The following is a 20960-nucleotide window of genomic DNA, read 5'->3' as shown; positions in this document are numbered from 1 at the left end:
CACGGTGTTCCACTATCTAATATCTCAGAAAGAGGTACCCAGTTCATCTCTCATTTCTGTAAAGCATTCCAAAAGGGTCTTGGTACCCAAGTTCATCTCATTACAGCCTTCCATGCTCAGATAGATGGTCAAGTAGAAAGGACCATTCAGACCTTAGAAAATATGCTATGGGTGTGTGCAATTGATTTCAAGGGTAGTTGGGATGACCACTTGCCTTTGATTGGGTTTGGATACAACAACAGCTATCATTCTAGTGATCGAATGACTCCATTTGAAGCTCTCTATGGTAGGAGATGTAGATCTCCAATTGGTTGGTTCGAAGTTATTGAGGCCTCAATTATAGGGCCTGACTTGGTATTCGATGCCTTCGAAAAAATCCAGTTGATAAGAGAGAGACTCCGGGCTGCTCAGGGCTGACATAAGTCTTATACAGATGTTCGTAGAAAGGATCTTGAGTTTGAGATTGGTGATTATGTCTACTAAAGATCTCTCCCATAAAAGGAGTAAAGAGACTCGGCAAGAAGGGAAAGCTCAGTCCCCAATATGTTGGTCCCTTCAAGATTCTCAGTCGCTTCGGCAAGGTAGCTTATGAGCTCAAATTGCCTTCATATCTAGCCTCAGTTCATCCAGTATTCTATGTCTCCTTGCTCAAGAAGTGTATAGGTGACCCAGCAGTTGTAGTCCCTATTAAGAGTGTCGATGTTCAGAATAACCTCTATTATGAAGAGATTCCAATCAAAATCCTAGACTATCAGACTCGTAGATTGAGGAACAAAGAAGTCCCTCTAGTTAAAGTTCTATGGAGAAATCAGTCCGTCGAGGGAGATACTTGGGAACAAGAAGCAGATATACATACCAAGTATCCTCACCTCTTCTCTGCCAACTCAGATCAAGCTCATGGTAATAGATCTCCTCAATCTTACTCGATTTTATGTTCAGTGTTCATCACAAACTAGGTATCAAGTTCCATTGCATATTCAGTCATGCATTTATTTATCAGTTTAGTTATATAATTATGCATCAGACATGCATTCTCATTGTGAGAAACCTAGTTCCTCAGAACACTCAGTCATGCATTTATGAATCAGCTACACATGCATCAGATATGCATGTTCAGTATGATATATTTAGTTATCAGTCATGTCAGTCATGAGATCATGTTTTAGTTATTCATGTTCAGTATGTATGTCAGTTTATGTTCTTCCCCTCATTCTTAGTCTCATTCGAGGACGAATGTTCTCAAAGGGGAGTATTGTAATACCCTGTACCTTTTCCTAGCTTGAAATCGTCTCAAAAAAATGTTAGAAGCTTTCTTCTCAATATAAAATTCACCTAAATCCGATAACCGGGTAATAATTTATGACTATTTCAAGTTTCCATCGTAAAACAACGCCATATTGGTCAGTGGCGTGCCGTGCCATAAGCTAAAATGGCAATTGTCCTTTTTCAGTGTCTCAACATGATTTTCTTTGCGTCGTTCCAAAGTTATAGGTCGCAAAAGAAGGGGTAATGTGATGGCTCCGCGTCGCGCCATCCCTCAATTTCCCAATTGTCAAAATATAGTGACACGGCGCGATAGCGCCGCGTCGCGCCAAGGGTCCAATTTGGGAAATTTTCACTGAAATTAAATGATGCGTCCAGGGTTAAAAGGATCAACTTCCCACCCCTATTTAAGCCCTTTAACACATCATTCAGCCACTTTTCACCCAAAATATACTGGTTTCTCTCAAGAACAAGCTAGGGTTTTCATAGAAGATCTAATTTCAAGAAAATTTCACCGTCAATATTCACGAAATCATGAACTAAGGTATGCATTGTGTTCATTCATGGATTCCTTCCATCCATGAAGCTTAAGAACCTTGTTTTATCTATAAATCATGGTATTTATATTATGGGTTATTTGTAATCATGTTGTTGGCGTTGATTGATTTCAAAGTTAGAATATTTGTGTGTTTATCATGATATTATGTTACCATGAAAGATAAAATCCATGAATTTAGTTGCTTATGATGTGTAATTTGATTAGTTCACTTATGCCCTAAGTTGTACATGCAAGGTGGTTGATAAAATGCTTGAAAAAGTAGAAATCATGCTTTATATCTCAAGACATAAGCTAAATGTGACATGCTTGTGATCCTCCAATGTTTAAATGGTTTCCATGCTATCATTGTGAAATGTGTATGTTATAGGAATGGCCATGATATTAGAATATGAGATTATGATATGATTATCAGCATTCTCATCCATGTTAGATAGTATGATAAAGCTGTACTTCGTGAAAACAACAAATTATTAAATTACGTATTGTTGATGTGGGTCTTATACTTGATAAAGTCATGCTTCGTCAGTTTCTTTCTATCGAGTCCTAGGGGTACTTGTACCCGAAATATTAGCTATGTGCCTAGAGCCATGTCATGTTTTCATGATAATATCAGTCAAGCTATGATCCTTAGACTTCAGACAGTCTTATGACTCAGAAAATATCCATGATCTCATGAACTCAGTCAGTTGTCAGATATCAGTAGTATTTTGTCAGTCAACGGAATTTAGTAACTCAGTCTATGTTTAGTTCAGTAAATCATTTTTAGTGTCTATTTAGATGGGAGTAGAAATTAGCACCGAGTGAACTCAAGGATGGGAACTCACCTGTTATATAAGGGTGTGATTCTTAGAAGCAATCCTTACGTTCCAGAACTATGTAGCCAACATAGGTTGAGACATCATAGCCTACTATATGAGGGTAGGTGAGGTGGATTAACATGCTATATGAGGGTTCCTACCGTTCTCATTAGAGTTACCTGTTATATTAGGGTCACTCACAGTTTGTTCTTACCCATGGCACGGTATTGACACCCTTCCAATCAGGGGGTAGATTGGACCCCAGCTCAGCTATTATGGCACATTTAGGGCATGTTGGTTAGATGACTACTTCCTACATTCTTATGCTACAGAATCAGGACTGGCAAATACAGTCAATCAGTCTCAGTAATAGAACTCAGATAGTTTTTTAGATTTTAGGACTGTCAGATACAGTCAACTCAAATATAGTATGGAACTCAGTTAGTTCCATCAGATTCAGGACTGTCAGATACAGTCACTCATGTTATCAGTTATTTGAATTCAGTCATTAGTCATGTTAGTCTTCAACATACTCATGTTATCATGATTTCAGATATAGTTACTATGTATGCAAACATGTATTCTCACGTTCATATTAGTCAGTTAGCCAGTATTGTTCATGCATATGAACCCCATGTATTCATCTTACCTCATATGCATACCAGTATATTCAAAGTACTAACTCATTTTCACTATAGTGTTTTATACCATAGGCACAGAGATACGAGCTCCAGAGCATCAGTAGATTCCAGTCTCAGCTGTCAGAGTTAGCAGTAAGTCCTCATCTTTTGAGGACATAATCATCATTTTATTATCTTAGTAATTAGTTTATTAGTTAGAGTTAGTTGGGGACATGTGCCATCAACTCCTTACTCAGACAGTTCCTTCAGTTAGAGGTTGTCCAGACTATTATGTTCAGACAGTTATTTTAGTTGCTTTGGGTATTTCATACCCCGTTTAGATGTTATATTTTACTTCAGTTATGTGGACCGTATGGCCTTTTCAATTCATGTTTCCGCATTATTTTGTATATTATGCAATATACAAGTATAGATATCAGTCATGGGTTAGTTTGTGGTCCTTTAGGGTCACGAGCACCGCGTAGCATTTTGGGTACCAGATTTGGGACGTTACACTTTCAGGTCCTAAATCTTTCAGCTTATCTTCACGTAACGAATCCATTTTGGAGTAATGGGTACTCATAAATTGACCCTCTCATTCCAGTCATAGCCGAATAACCATTCCCAAGTCATGGAATATATTCAAGGGCCTAGTCCCATTCATGATAGTCAGTCCATGTATCATGTTTCAAACTCAGTCATGTTCTCATGTTCCCGTTCATGCATGTTCAGTGTAAAAGATCAGTTTGTTAGAAGCTCAGTCATGTAGTCATACATCAGATATGTATGTTCAGTGTGTAAACTTAATCTATTAGTGTCTCAGCTTAATTAGTTTCATTTGAGGACAAATGAACCCAAGGGAAAGATATTGTAACACCTCATATTTCCCTATCATAATCTAAGTCCTAGTGCATGAGTATTCATATATAAAATTTTTGAAACGCTCATTATTTTTTAGTATAGAGCCTGCTACTATGTAGGAAATTCAATTAGCTTTCCAATAATATAAAATTTGACTAAATCTGATAACTGGGTGAGAAGTTATGGCAATTTTAAGTTTCAGTCATTAAACACTGTCATTCAGGCCAGTAGCGCATAGCGGAGCATGTCAAAATGGAAATTTTTAGTTTCCAATGAGGTACCACGATACCGGTGCGTCGTCCCACAACTTATTTTCATATTTGTGAGTTTTTAGTACACCAACGCGATCCCACCGCATCACGATGAACTTCCAGGTCGCATCCAAGGGGTAACGCGATTCCACCGCTTCGCGTTGATGGTCCAATTACCAGTTTTCCACTTTCCATTGACACGGCGAGATAGCACCGCGTCACGCCGAGGGGCCAAATTGGGTTTTTAAGTTAATTTCCAATTTTAAGTTCTGAGTTTTTTTAAATCATTCCAGGGGTATTTGAATCTTTTTCCACGATCCTAGTCAGGCTTTAACCTGAAATTCAACCCTAATAAACCTAATTACACCATTATTCATTTAGTTTTTCCCCAAATTTTATCGTTCTTTCTCAAGAGGCAAAAACCCTAGTTCAAGAATCAAGGTCAATCCTCAAGAATCTCTCCATGAACCTTTAAGAACTCTTCTTTTCAAGTATGTTAGGTGTTCATCTATGGGTTCCTTTCACCCATAGAGTCCAAGAATGTTTTTTTTAAATATACATGATCTCAGATTTATGATTTCCATGGTTGAACTAGATTGAATTAATGTTCATGATTGTAGTTGGGTTTCAATCCATGATTTAAGTGCAAGTTTTATGAAATTGAATAGCATGTGTGATAAATATGTGATTATCTTGATAAACCCTTGAATTTACAAAGTGATTAATGTGTCTATAATGTTGATTGGGTTTTAATCCATGATTATTATATGATTCATAAAATTATATTAGTATTTTATGGGGAATTATATGAATTCCATGCTAAACCTATGAAATTGTAAGTTGTGCATTATAGTTGCCATGTTTATATGTTATGCATGATTATGTGCATGAAGTTGTGCTCTTCAAGTGTTTGATAGAATTTCCATATCAATAAAGTGATGAAATCATGACATGTTAGTATATGAACAAGCTTATTCCCTACAAGTGTTTGATAAAATGTCTCTAACAATGATATATGAACATGTATACATTGTTATGCTTTGCAAGATCATGTGATGCTTTAATTTTCATGCTATCGAGTCCTGGGGGTATTTAATACCCAATAATTTAGCTATTTATTTAGAGCCAGTGTCAGTTACAGAACAGTTTCAATCTTGTCACGATCAATAGTACTCTCAGTTAGATACAAGACTCAATAGAACTCAGTCAGTTATAGCACTTAGGAAACTCAGTGAATTCAGTCCAGTATAATAGTTCACTGTCTATTTAATTGGGAGTAGGATTTAGTACCGAGCGAGTGTAGGGATGAGATGACGACTTCCCCGTCAGATAGGCAGAGTCGTTAGCAGTAGTATTTGTTCTCCAAAACTGTGTAGCCAGTGCAGGACAAGGATTCACCTGTCAGATTAGGCTTGACTATCTCTCAGGGGTCTCTTGTCAGATTAGGATTGGCTCCGCTCAGGTGTCACCCGGTCAGTTAGGCTTGGCATCCTGGTTTTCTAGTGTTAGTATCAGTGGCATAGTATTAGCACCTTTCCATCTGGGGTTACAGGTTGGACCTCAATCAGTTCAGAGAGGGGCATGTCGATTAGATGATTACCTCCCACAGTTTTAGTTTTAGTCTTCAGTTTAGAACTCAGTTTAGTTTTACAAAATCAAGATTGTCAGACACAGTCAATCAGTATCCATAATTCAGTTATTAGTAACTTCAGATATCAGTTACTCAGTCATAATGACTCAGTACTTAGCTTCATAAAAGTTCAGATACAGTATACATCTATGTATGTCCACAGTATTGCGTACTCAGTGATTTCATAAGAATCAGTTATTCGCGTGCCCTTATATACATTTACTTAATATCATTTAGTCAGTTATTGTTCATACATATGAGCCCTTGCATTCAACCTTACCTCATCTAGCATACCAGTATATTCCCACGTACTGATGCATACTCTTCTGTGCTATGATGTTTCATATCATAGGTTCGGATGCTTAGGTTCTCGACCACGTATAGTAGATTAAGATTCAGCCAACAAGAGTTGATTTAGCAGTGAGTCCTTATTATTCGAGGATATTCTATTATTTCATATTTTCAATGGATGTAGTAGTTTAGTAGATGGAGTTAGTTGGGGGATTGTCCCATCAACTCTACTTTCAGACAGATTCAGTTAGAGGATTTTCAGACTAAATTTTCACATAGTATTCAGTTTTATGGATGTTATATTTCATCATTATTTAAGATGTTTTGAACCTCATCGCTTTTCAGCCCATTTTCTACATTAATTATAGTATTATTATTCAGTGCTCACAGCAAATATCATTCATGGGTGAGCTTATGGTCCTTCAGGGTCATAAGCTCCGTATGACGACTAGGGAGTAGTCTCGGGTCGTTACAAAAGGATGACAAAATCTAAATTTGTGTTGACTATAGAGATTTGAATAGAGCCAGTACTAAAGATAGTTTTCCGCTACCTAACATCCACATCCTCATCTATAATTATGTGATGCATGAAATACAGTTTTTCATGGATTGTTTCATTGGGTATCTTCAGATATTAATGGATGAAGAAGATGGAAAAAAGGTGGTTTCATTACACCCGGGGGTGTTTATCATTACAGGGTAATGCCATTTCGTATCAAGAATGCTGGGGCAATTCCTTACCTACTTGTTTATGGGAATAAAGTTGTAATACTTGCCGAAGTTGAAATACCTACCTTAAGGATTATTCAAGAAGCCGGATTAAGTAACAAAGAATGGATTCACACACTCTATGAAAAACTCATGTTGATCGATGAGAAGAGAATGATTACCGTGTGTCATGGTCAGTTATATCAACACAGGATAATCCGGTCCTTCAACAACAAAGTAAGAGTTCGAACATTTAAAGTTGGGCAATTGGTCCTCCAATGCATATTTTCTCACTAAGAAGAGTACAAGGGCATGTTCTCTCCGAATTAGCAAAGACCATACATAGTTCTCAAGGTACTATTTGTTGGAGCTCTGATGGATGATCAAGAGTGGACCAAACCAATCAATTTCAATGTGGTAAAAGGATACTATGTTTGAAGTATGTTTTAGTTTCTTGTTTCCTTGGTTTATTTATAATCGTCTTTATGATAGTATTTGTTTTATGATGTGTAATTGCCTAGAATCCCGTTTCTTTTATGTACAAACTACGTTTGACTTGAATTCCTTATAAAGGGATATGTAGGTGGCCTATGTCGGCTTTGGTCAACCACTTAGGAGAATTTATCCCTTTTTTTATGTATGAACTACGTGATGACCTGAATTCCCAAGAAAGGGATACATAGGCAGCCTATGTCGGCTTCGGTCAATCCATTAGATTTTTCTATATATCTCTAGAGTAAGCCTAAACTATGTTTGACCTGATTCCTGCTTCAACGGGATACATAGGTGCCCCAACGGCTTGGTCATATAACCCTAGGAAATGGAAACTAGACAAAATTTTTGAGAAGGAATCTCAAAAATTTACAAGAGGAAGATCATCATCAAATAAAGAAGATGAAGACCCGCGAAGACTTCAAATCCTCTCAAGCCAAGATCATTTCAAATAGTATAAAACTAGGGTAGAAATTTTGAGGAGGCCCTCAAAATTTCTACTAATATATTGAAATATATTTCAAATCCCCCAGCACTAGAGGTCGAAGTCAAGCTTTAGAAGTCACCAGATACGACAAAGTCTAGGCAGACTAAATCTCAGGCTATGACAGAACTTTTGATAGAAACCCTCTGCGAAGATGATGAATCCATGGAGTTCCTCCATCAAATATTGGATACAATCAGAACCAAGAGAAAGATATTTGTTGAGCTAGTACATGAAATGACTGGTAGAGATTTTCTAAATCTTTTATAGAAGTTTTGAAACTAGTTTATAAAATTAAGACTACTTTCAAAAATCTATGCAAATCTTTTTACTTAGTGATTTCCTAGGCATCTATTGGAATGGGCAGTCAGGGTGGAAGTCCCAACATGACGGAGCACCCAAAAGATGGCGAGGAGAAAACCAAAGATCGAAGGAGGTCAACACAGAGTAGTTTCACTCAGACTAATCATTTTTTTTTGTGGATGCAGGGATCAATACACAAAAATGGGATTCTTTTTCAAAAAATACCCAAGCGAGTTGCGAGCCACACCAAAGAATATAATCCTCAATAATGGTATTTTTGGGTAGCCCCTAAAATGGGTTTAATGCCCATTTATTGAGGACCTTCTGAATTGTCTATCTCATTTTATGAGACCATGAAGGACAAACAAAGACACCTTATCTTGTTTATTAATATTATATTTAGAATTTTTCTAAAAATAGTCACTTGAAACAGAAACTTTGTGTCTACTAAATATCTACTTGAGCACAGGTACGATCAAAGAAGATGACCCGATAAGGCCACAATCAAAGGATTTTCCAACAGAAGGTAGTGCAAAAAGTCATCCTCAAATTCTCTATAAGGCGACGAAAATGGTATTCGAGAAGTTCCCCAAAGAGGGATTTTATCCATTTGTTTACATTTGGTGGATTTATCATTTAAATGTGTATCCAAAAGAAGTTGATAAGCTGACTAAGTTATCCAGATTAGTCATTTAAATTATTATAAAGCTTGACTGTGGTCGCCACTGAAAGTGATATTGTGTCTACTAACTATCTACCTTGAGTACAGGAACACGTAGAAAGCAAAACACAGAAAAATGGACTCAGATGAAACTATTTTCAAATCACCGAAAGAACCATTTCATATCATTCGATTGTCAAGAGGGAAATGCCGAGAGGGTCATTCATATCATCTCATTGCCAAGAGGGCCAGTTCATGCCATTACCGAGAGGGTCATTTCATATCATCGTCGAGAGGGCCATTTTATATCATTCCATTGGCAAGACAGACATGCTGAGAGGGCCATTTCATATCATCTCATTGCCGAGAGGGTCATTTCATGCCATTGCCGAGAGGGCCATTTTATGTCATTGCTGAGAGGACCATAACATTTTATATCGGTCGATACGTGAGACATAAATGCTAGTGTTGAGGATATCATAGCATTTAATATCTGTTGACACGCAAGACACAAACATTGGCATGGGGGATATCATGGCATTTAATATCTGTTGACACGGGAGACACAAACGTTGGCATAAAGGATATCATGACATTTAATAGTTATTGACACGTGAGACACAAACGAATGCGTCGAGGATATCATGGTATTTAATATCTGTTGACATGCGAGACACAAATACTGGAGTTGAGGATATCATGACATTTAATATCTATTGATACGTGAGACACAAATGTTGCCATCAAGGATATCTTATCATAAATCAGTATCTGAATGCATCAAAAGTCTATGATTAAAAGGGACGTCTTTAAGTTGATATCTAAAAGTGAACGACATATGAGGCTTCTTAGAAATTGACAATCCTAGGGTCATATGTAAGTCATACTATTTGAAATAGGATAGTGCACAAGATTACCTATGAATTGATAGTCCATAGGTCATCCGTAAGCCGCAACAACATCCTAATCGGATAGTGTGCACAGTTATCCTAAGATCAATAGTATGAAGGTTATCCATAAGTCACAGCTAAATCCTTACCGGAGAATATGCGAGATTATTAAATTGATACATCCAAAGGGTTCTCTATAAGTCATGCCATATCCAAGATCGATTATGTGCAGTATTACCCAAAGACTAGCAATTTGAGAGATATCTATAAGTCATATTGTATCCAAAGTCGGATGATGTGCTGGAATACCTAAGAGCTAGCGATCGGAGGAATATTTATAAGTCATCTCTTATCCAATGTTGGATAATGTGCAGGATTACCTTAAAAGCTATCAACTCAAAGGATATTTGTAACTCACCTCGTATCCAACATCAAATAATGCACAAGATTAACCAAAGATTGACAATTCAAGAAAAATCTATAAGTCGTATCAATAAAAAAGATGCACAAGACTTACCCGAGGTCACCTATAAATAATTATTGTCAGTAACCGGAGAGGTTATAATTCCACATACAACAAGAATTATAGGTGACCAAAAGGGTTGCCACATCAGTATAAGATTACATGGTTGCAGGGACTATTCTGTATAAAGTGTCGTCTATGTTTAAAAGGTCACCCCACTTTAAAGACATATTCAATCAACAAATGAGCTAATTATGCAACAACCAAGAGGGTCGTTGTGTCTGTTGTTGTAAATTATTTCCTTACAAATAGGTACATAAGAGGGTGTCTTTGCTTTTTAGGCAACGACTCACATGGAGATATGGTAAAAGACTATAATCCCTTTCATGAATTATGTTTAGCACTACCGATTTTTGTTTGATACATTGTTGAGAGAATCCGAGAGGATAAAAATCTCAAATAAAAACCACAAGTGCGTACGACTCCAAAAAGGACACAGCACAATGTGGAACTCTTTCTTAGCAACAAAACAGGACAAGTCTAGAGAGGAACGTCAAACTCTTTGGATGCTAGCTAAAGAATAATTGCCACCACCATCTAACCATACCCCTATTCAAAGCCATTTGGGTATTTTGAGACATTTTGGTTTCAGCTTCACCTTTGGGACATTTCTAAACTCATACCGGGGGTAACCTTCTATTTATTTCAAATCCAGTTGACAACACACTTAGAGTTTTGGAAATTATGTCCTGGTAAGTTATTTCCTATGGATATGAAGGATCCCACATTCATGGTTAAGAGGTTACAATCCTCTTTTCCACAACTCGATCAACCAGTCACTTATCTTAAGCCAAAGATCGTTTGAAATAAAAGACTATCTGTTCTACCAATTGAGTTGAACTACAAGCAGTCTGATTTCTTGAGTCTTGGGGATATGTAGGCTGGGTTCTATTTTTAAAACTCGATTGCATTCCAACCTCCCCCAATCTTTCTTTTTCCCAGCTTTTCAGTTTTACTAAGATTCAAAAAATTGAGATAGCTTGTGATTTTTTTGAAAATCATGCTTTAAATCAAGCTTTATGAACTACAAGTGGCCTGAATTCTCATGTGACCAGAGATATGTAGGAAACCTGATATCGAGGTCCAGTCATAACTCTATGAAACTCGTGCGAAAACCAATCTCTTTCAGAAATGAATTTGTGGTTGGACAAAAATTACGAATGTCAAACTCTCTTTGTCCAGGGTTACTTGCATCCACCCTACCCAAAAGGAGGGGAAAGTTGTTGACACCTAATTTTTGCCCCCCACAACTAAATTTAATCCTGAGTTTCTTTGATTTTTTATAAAATCAAAATATTTATTTTCTCAGGATGAATGTTCTCTAAAATATTTATTTTGGGGTAATTTAGTCATTCAAGTGACGATTATACATTTTCATATATACATATACGAGATTGTATAAATTTTGTTACCTAAATGAATATTTTTATTAAAATTGGACTATTATTGAGATTAATCTTGACAATTAATTAAAATGAGTAAGATATTGATTTAAATGCATTTCATGCTCAAAATGATTTATTAGGAGAAATACTTGTTTGGTTTTATCAAATCAAGAACCCCGGGATTAAAGGAGGAATTAATTAGTAATTTCGATTTAATTTAATCAATCTATTAAATTTGATCATAATTGAAACTAAATTGATCACAATTGCAATGCAATAGGCCAATAACTTTCAATTTGATCAAAATTTAAATAGAATAGGCTAAATCCTAAATTGGAATTATTTTTTACTAACCCCTAATCTAATTGGGGTTATTTTCTAAATAAATAACCCCAAAAGTTTTCAAAATTCCCAATCTGCCCATTCCCTTTAACCAACAGCCCAAATTAATAACAATTCAATTTTAGACCACATCACTTACTTATCTGCCTTAAGCACAACACAAAAAAAACAACCTACGTATAACATCATACCAGTCGGCCCAATACATCAGCTTTGACCCAACCCGCTCCCCCTTTCTTGCTTCTTCAATATAACCAATGTACAAAAATGACAATTTCCATGCAAAACCGACCTTAAAACCGATTCTCACAACCAACAACAACATCGACCAATAGCTCCAAACCCGTATCCCACGAACCAAAAAATCGAGACTCTGACTCAACCCCTTTCACACGCGTCTCATGCGATGATGCGATGAGGGAGGTTCGAGAATCTTCTAGAAGACAACATAGGTGTCCTCCCAATGTTTAAAATTTGTCATTCCTTAATGGATTTATATGAATCCATACAGATGTGTGTATTTTTCATTGGTTTTTTGGCATATTCATTTTTCCCCAATTTCTATTGGCCAACCCATTTCAAATTTCTCAAAAAACTCCAAAATTGGTACAAGGATAAGGTGTAAAATTCTATCCTCATCTTAAAATCTAAAAAATCTCTAAAAGAAATCTTCCAAAATCCCAAATCAGCCTAGGACAGGTTATGGTCCATTGCGCAATATTTAGATTAAGACAGATGATGATAGGCCAAAAGCTCAAATTAGCCTAGGATAAGTTTATTGGTTTGGGCCTAATGGCCTAAGTCTTCTATTTTCCCTACTTTCCTTTTACGTGCTAGTTGTTATTAATTTACTTAGACTTAGTTAAATCCCCTACTAAGTTGCCAAAATTTATTTTATACAGGTCTTTTTCCTAAAAAATTGCGTTTTAAAGTTTATGCTACAGTAATTTGAATTCCTAGAACAAAAAATGATCGAATTCAGATTTTTAAGCTGATCAAATTCTATTTTTTGTATTTTTTCTTGTCAAAATTTGAGAGTATAACTGTATATATTTTAGTTGTGTTCGGATCTGGAAGTTCTATATTTAATTGTATTTAACATTGAATGCATACTTTGTCATTGTAGTTAGACTGGAATAAATGTATTTTTTTAGTGTTGTTGTTGGATGATATGAACCAATTGAACAAAAACTGATAGAATTCAATTTTATCGAGCTGATGAAATTCCTTTTTTTTAAGTTTTGCTTGATGGAATTTGAGCTGCTGAAAACTTTTGCTGTGTTTGTTTTTTAAGATTAACAAATATTGTGTTAATATATTTTCGATTATAGTTGTTGGCTGTGTAACTTACTTTGTGTTTATAACTGAAATATTGTGTTTAATTTTTCTTTTGAAAAGTATTTGTTGTAACAATTGAAATCTTACAAATATGTATTTTTGTGAATTTTACGTTTAATCAGTTGGAAATGGGAAGCATACCACTTCTCGTGAAGCATTCTGGAAGGTGGACGTATGAAAAAAACTATGACGAGTACGTCACTGATGCTATACTGTCGAGCACAACAACATCATTCAATGGAATGCACGATATTTTGGCTTCACACTTAAATGTAGACTTAACCAGCAAACGTATTCTAGTGGAATATCGAATCACTGGTAATGCAGGGCAACTACAAATACATAACGATATGGGTTTGAAGATGTTTATTTTGCAGAAAAAAAAGATAGAGGACATGAATTGTCTTCCTTTATATGTAAGTATTTTGGAGAAAGTTGTAGGGAGCAGCTTTGCAAGTTTATCTGTCTACGTGTCGAAAGAAGAGACGACGTTAACAATATGCAAATAGTGTTAAATACATCTAACAAAGGAGCTTTGGTGGTTTCTAAAAATACTACAGCCTTAGATGTATTTGAGATGGATACGGTTCAGGTGATTATATCATACCCACATCACATACATATTGAGGAAGACTAGGTCTACTTGACGAAAAAGATTTTAAAGTCGGTCATGAAGAATTATACAATTAGGGAAAAATTTCAAATGCAAAGTGAAAGGTCAAGTAAGAAATGGTACGTACATTCTAAATTATTTTGTTCATGTTTAAAATGATTTTGGATATGTATTTTGATAGTGTTAAAATATCTTGGATGCAGTTATACATTGGTTTGCAAATCAGGGAACTGTGATTTTTTATGTCGTGTAAAAAAATCAACTTCTATTTTTCAAAGTTAGTCAAAGGTGGTTTTCAAATATTCCGGATAACAGAAAGTTAGTGAACATTTTAGGTGCCTTAAAAACCTTCTTAAGATGTGTAATACCCAACATTTTGGACTAGAATGAAAATCCGTCATTCCTATGCATGGATGTTTCAAAAGCCTCAAATCTTATATAAATTTAGTGTGTTAATCAATTATGTAGTGTGGGAATCTATTTGAGAATGAATTTAGATCATAGAGGTCTCCTAACTCAAGTACAAGTCGAAAGCTTTCCTATCGTTCAAGTTTTAGTGAGCGTCAAAACTTGGATCAACTTTAATCAACCATAACTTGTTTTATATGACTAACTGGGTTGCTTAATATATATAAAATGAAATCTCTTTGAATTATCTATCCAACGATACCAATTTTTCCTAAATCCAATATCGGAACTAAGAGTTATACCCATTTTACTCCAGCATGTCAGGCAGGAAATAGTGTGACGACATTCGTGATTGCTTATCACATTTGTGACGCCCTATCATGAAGGTCATCAGCCTTAGGCAGAAACCAGCTCCTAAGTGACGACATTCGTCATAGCTTATCATATTTGTGATGCCCTATCACGAAGGTCGTCAGCCTTAGGCAGAAACCAGCTCCTAAGTGATGACAACTTATTACAAGTCTGATGCCCTATCACCAATGTCATCAGCTATGATTTTCAGCAACTGGGAAATTATTTCATAAGGGTATTTTGGTCTTTTTCTTCACCTTCCATGACTTATAACCCTAAAGAAGCATAATTTTTCCCATTTTTCTTCAGTTAAGCATCTTAAAAACCCTCTCTTACACTCTCAACCACAAGATTAGTGTTTCCATCAAACTCATCTCTCAAAAGCAAGATTCAAGCCTTTTTCCAAGATAATCAAGAATTAAGTTTCCCAATCCAAGAACTCTCCAGAAAATCATCAAGGTTTCTTTTCTAAGGTATGTGTGTGTTCATTCATAGACTCCTTTCGTCCATGAAGTTCAAGAACCCTTTTTTTCTAAAACTATATATTATGGTTTTCATGTTATGAATTGATTGTTGATCATGTTTATGTGTTGAATGATGCCAAGATAGAATCTTTATGTGTTATTATGAATCTATGACATCATATGAGTTGAAAATATGTAAGTTTGATTATTTATGATGAGTAATTGTATGATTTACACCTATGCCTAAGTTGTGCATGTAAGGTGTTTGATAAAATACCTAAGAGACTAGAAATCATGCATTATAGCTAAATTGTGACTAAGTGAAGGATTCATTATAGGCCTCTATGATTTAATGTCATCCATGTTGATAATGTGTCTTGTGAACACTGTTGGATTACTCATCAACTAGTCTTATGGAATTATGCTATGCCTACTTGCAAAACCCATTCATGTACAAGATGTAGAATACCCATGTACTTCATGAAATTCCCCAAGTTATGATATTATGGATTGTGGTTGTAATATGTAATGAGCATGATATTGAAAGCTATGCAAGTATATACATGTTGTATGAAATTCCCTTCCATGAAATATATTGTTGAGAACCATGCTTAGTATGAAATCCCTTATTTATGATATTGTGGATTATGGACTCTACTCTTATGATCAAGTCAGTTATGTGTGTCAGTTTCCTTCCATCGAGTCCTTGGGGTACTTGTACCTGAAAAATATAGTTGTGTGCCTAGAGCCATGTCATGTTTTCACGATACTCTCAGTCAAGCCATGATCTTTAGAAATCAATCAGTCATGTGACTCAGGAAAACTCAATAATCTCTGTAGTTCAATATTCTCAGTAATCTCAGTGCTCAGTAACCTCAGTAATCACAGTAAATCTCAATAACTTCAGTACTCTTAATCAGTCCTCAGAACTCATTATATTCCATCTATCATAGGAATCTAGTAAACTCAGTTTTAGTTCCGCTAAACAATGCCACTAGTATCAGCTCAGTTAATCAGTATCAGTTCAGCAAATCAGTTCAGTTAAGTTATTTAGTTCAGCCCAGTTATTCAGTTTAGTGTTTTTTAGATGGGAGTAGGATTCAGCACCGAGCGAACCTAGGGATGGGGGCTCACCCGCTAGAATAGGACTGAGATCCCTAGAAGTAATCCCTAAGTTCCAGAACTATGTTACCAGTGTAGGTACGAGATATCACCTGTTAGATAGGACTGACATACTCAAGGGTCACCCGTTAGTACATTTATATGTATAGGACTGATCCCAGAAGTCACCCGCTAGATTAGGATTGACTCCACAGTAGATGTCTTCACTGGTGGCACGGTACTGACACCCTTCCAGTCAGGATAGAGATTGGACCCCAGTCAGCTTAGCTTGGGACATGTCGGTTAGATGAACACATCCCACAGTTTCAGTTACTGAATCACAGATTTTAAAGACAGTGAACTCAGCTTAGTAGTATAAATTCAGTACTGTTAGATACAGTCAATGCTTATCATTGTAAATAGACTTCAAAATGACCCATTAGCTAGGACTGATCTCAACTATGATTAATCAATATCATAATCATTAGATTTAAAGATCACCCGCTAGATAGGACTGATCTCAGACTAAGTCAAATCATCCTTATTATCAGTACACTCATGATCACCCGCTAGATAGGACTGATCTCAGATTTATTTACTCCAAGTAGAACGGAACTCAGATATTCCGTCAGAACTTAGACTTTCAGATACAATCGCTCAGTATCGTTTATATCGATTAGTCCGATCATTACAGTTATATCAGCTATATCAGTTGTCATAGCTCATATTACCAGTATTCAGTTTCAGGACTTTTAGACACAGTCATTCAAACCAGTTCTTCATAATTTGAACTGTCAGAAATAGTCAATAATCTATTCAGTACCTCAGTAACAGTAAAGTTTGTCGTCAGCATTCAGACTCAGTAGTCAGCATAATCACGAGTTCAGTTATAGTTGTTTATGCATGTATGTATTCTTACGTTCATATTAGTTAGCATTGTTCATGCATATAACCCTTTGCGCTATGGTGCTTTCTCTTATATTACACCATAGGTTCAGAGGCACGAGCTGTTCAAAGTTTGCAGTGAGTCCTTCTCATTCAAGGACGATATAATTATTGCTACATTTACTATTCAGTTGCTAGATAGAGTTAGTTGGAGACATATTCCTTCAACTCCTTATTCAGTTCAGTTAGAGGCTTTCAGACTAGATGTCAGATTAGATATTCAGATATCATTATTTTTTAGTATTTATGACTTGTTTTGGTATTGTTATACCTTTTTCAGATATTTTGTTATTAGACATTTATTCAGTTCGAACCTTATGGCCTTTCATGTTTATGTTTCCACATTTTATGATATATTATGTAGTATACAGGTACAGATATCAGTCATGGGTTAGCTTGTGGTCCTTCGGGGTCATGAGCACCGTGTAACATTCTGGTTCAGAAAATCGAGGTGTTACAAGATGTTAATAAGAACCTCTTACCCGAAATTTTCTAAAAAGCCTAAGTCTTTTTTTTCTGTTTTAAGACTTAGGATTTTCCTTCAAAGTTTTCTTAATTTCTTTTCAAATAAATTAAGTAGTGACTCTGTAATTTCATAGATTGTCTCGAAATTTTCTTTAAAGTTTCAACTATATGAAAAATAGATATATGAAAATGAAAAAAATTCGTATTCCCCGGGAATATAGGTTAAAAATTCAAAATCAATATTTTTCAACTTTTCAAAACCGAAAAGGGTCAAAACAATGAGCGATATAGATCTCACCATTAAGAGTATGTAACATATATATCCAAAATATCTAATATAATATTATAATGTAATAGAATAAAGTAAGAAATTATTATATTAACATTTGAAAAGATAACAACCATTTTTCTTTATATTAATTAAAAGCTAATCCCAAAAATGTTAAATAAAAAATAAAGTAAAAGATCTATACAAAGCATGAATTATGAATATTATCTTTCATAATAAAATTATTATTTTCAAAGTAAAGAACATTTTAATTTAAAATAAAAAAAATATAAATAGGGTATTTATGTGGAAATAATATGTTGATTTATAGTGAAGCACCAAAATTGGATGAGTCGATAAAATTAAACAAATTTAGGGGATTGATATTTATTAGAAATGGATTTTATGAAATAAGACTATCCAATTCTTTATTAACTGCCAACTATTTTTTAGGTATGAAATATTTTTTCTTATTTGTAATATGTATTTTAATTTTTTATTAAAAAAATATTTTCTTTTCTTTTCTTTTCTTTTTTTATTTAAAAAATTTGTTATAAGTGCAATCTAAAAACTTTTGCTAAATTTTGCATTAAACCATCTAAGTATGTTTATTTAGAACTCAATTCTTATTAGGCTAGTTCATTGATTTTAGCTATAAATGTTGAACTTAGATATCATCTTATTCTAGAGGTTCAATTAAGTGGCAGGTGTCAAATGACATGGCATGATCTTATTGGCTCCTTCACTTGACTTAGCATGTTAAGTCAAGTAAAGGAGCCAATAAGATCATGCCATATATCAAAATGATGCACCATACCCAACCAAATTCAAGGCCAATAAAAATGTGTCATGTATACATATGATATATTCTGACTAATAAAATATCGTCATGTTACTTAAATTAGATTGTCCGAAAGAAGTCTTTCCTTATCATAACTCCAATCCATAACTATAAATAGGGATCTTATAATTCAGAAAAAAAACATCAATTTTTTTAACAAGAAGGAAGAGAGAACTCGTGGATCAAGTGCTGAAGATTTCTCCACAAGCTAAAAATCAAGAATTCAAATTTATACACAACTCAAGATCAAGACAAAGATTCAAGATCAAGCTCAAAGGCCCTTGAATTCAAATTCACAATTCAAGACCAAACCGATCAAGTTCAAATTCATTAAGTTCAACATCAAGCTCAAAAGCCCATGAATTTACATTTGAAAAGGTGAATCTGAGAATTCATAAAGACTGTAACACTCACTATTTGAAATCAAATAAAACGATTGTTGAAATAGATTCTTATCCTGATTATTATTTTTTTGATGCAAATTTTATTATCTACAAATTTTGGCATACCAGTGGGACAATCTCTATCTCTTATCTCAACTTTTTCAACATCTAAGATCGCTGAATGACATCTAAGAAGATCAAATCTCAATCGACTACCTCCAAGACTGCTAATTCCAAATTTTCTGTTGAAGTAGATAGCACCTGTGGTGTTACTTTAGGAAGATTTGGAGCCTCACCAGGATCAAATCCAACATGTTAGGACAACAAACACACCAAGTGTCATTTGCAAAAAACTCTAGTTTTTAGATATTCAACCTCAAAAGGAGAAAATGCTTCAGAGTCTCCTATAAGTTCTTCATAAGAAGGAAACAATATGGTCAAGGCAATCAAGAAGACTCTAGCTCTACTTGAGCTCAAAAAACTTCAGGCACAAAGAATGATGGTCATTCAACCAATGTATCATCACCACTTACACTACGTGAGCTAAGCACTTCAAAGATCAATTTATGTGACAATCTGTGCTACTCTCTAATGTCTCCAATGATCATGCAAGTAATGATAATTTATGCCTCATTTATGGGGAGCAACTTATAAATTTGGCAAAGGCAATTGAAGGTTTGACCAAATATGTGCAAAATTGGGATGCTCAGATTAATAAGTTGGTGGATAGACGGAGATTCTAGCTATGCACCTGGACAGGCTCCAAAAGTTTAAGAGACAAATCATCCAATGAAATAGACACCACCTGCTAAGGAGGTACCAACCTCTTTTGTGGGAATGATCCTAATTGCTCAATTGATAGAGTTCATCGAAGTAATCCTCAAAGACAATTACGAGGTTTCCACCAAGTCTTCCCTAACATAATCCAAGCCCTATGTTATGAGGATTGATAGCTTAAAGATGCTCGTTGGCTATCAATCCCTCAATTTCAACAACTTAAGGGTAAAGAAAATCCAAAACAATATGTTGTGCACTTTGTTGAGACATGTGACAATGTTAGAACCTACCATGACTATCTTATCAAGAAATTTCTCCACTCTAAAAAAAAAAATCTTCAATTGGTACATGGACCTTGATCCTAATTCAATTGATAACTGGGAGCAACTAGATGAGTTTTTGAATCACTTTTATAGCATAAGGCATACATTTAGCATGTTATATCTCATAAATAATCATAAAAAGGGATGATCTAGTTATCTACTTTAATAACTGATGGAGAAATATGACATTAACCTGTAAAGATTGGCTTAATGAAGCTTCTGTAATAGAGATATGTAAATAAGGAATGCACCAGGAGAATCTCTATATCTTGCAAGACATTAGCCAAAATTTTTTAAGGATTTAGCTACTCGTGCTTAAGACATGGAGTTGAGCGTATCTTTTATTTGAAAAGAAGTAGCGTTTATCCATGACCCTCAAAATAGAAAGGATAAGTAGGAACCCAAGAGATGGAGCAAGTTTGTCCCTAAAAGTGACAAAAAAGAATCCATGAATGTCAATGTGTTTCCTATGAAATTCACCCCAAAGGTAAGAAAAAATCAAGTATGATAATGACTTCTCAAGCACGTCCAAATCAGAAGTTGACTTTAAAGTAGATTCAAGAAAAAAAGTACCCTTTCCTTGATTTTGATGTTCCAAATTTTTTTATGAGCTTCTCGAGCTA

Source organism: Capsicum annuum, chromosome 5 (genome assembly GCF_002878395.1).
Source record: "Capsicum annuum cultivar UCD-10X-F1 chromosome 5, UCD10Xv1.1, whole genome shotgun sequence".
NCBI classification, from domain to species: Eukaryota; Viridiplantae; Streptophyta; class Magnoliopsida; order Solanales; family Solanaceae; genus Capsicum; species Capsicum annuum.
The sequence above is the reverse complement of the archived record's forward strand: the minus strand, read 5'-3'. Positions refer to the sequence as shown.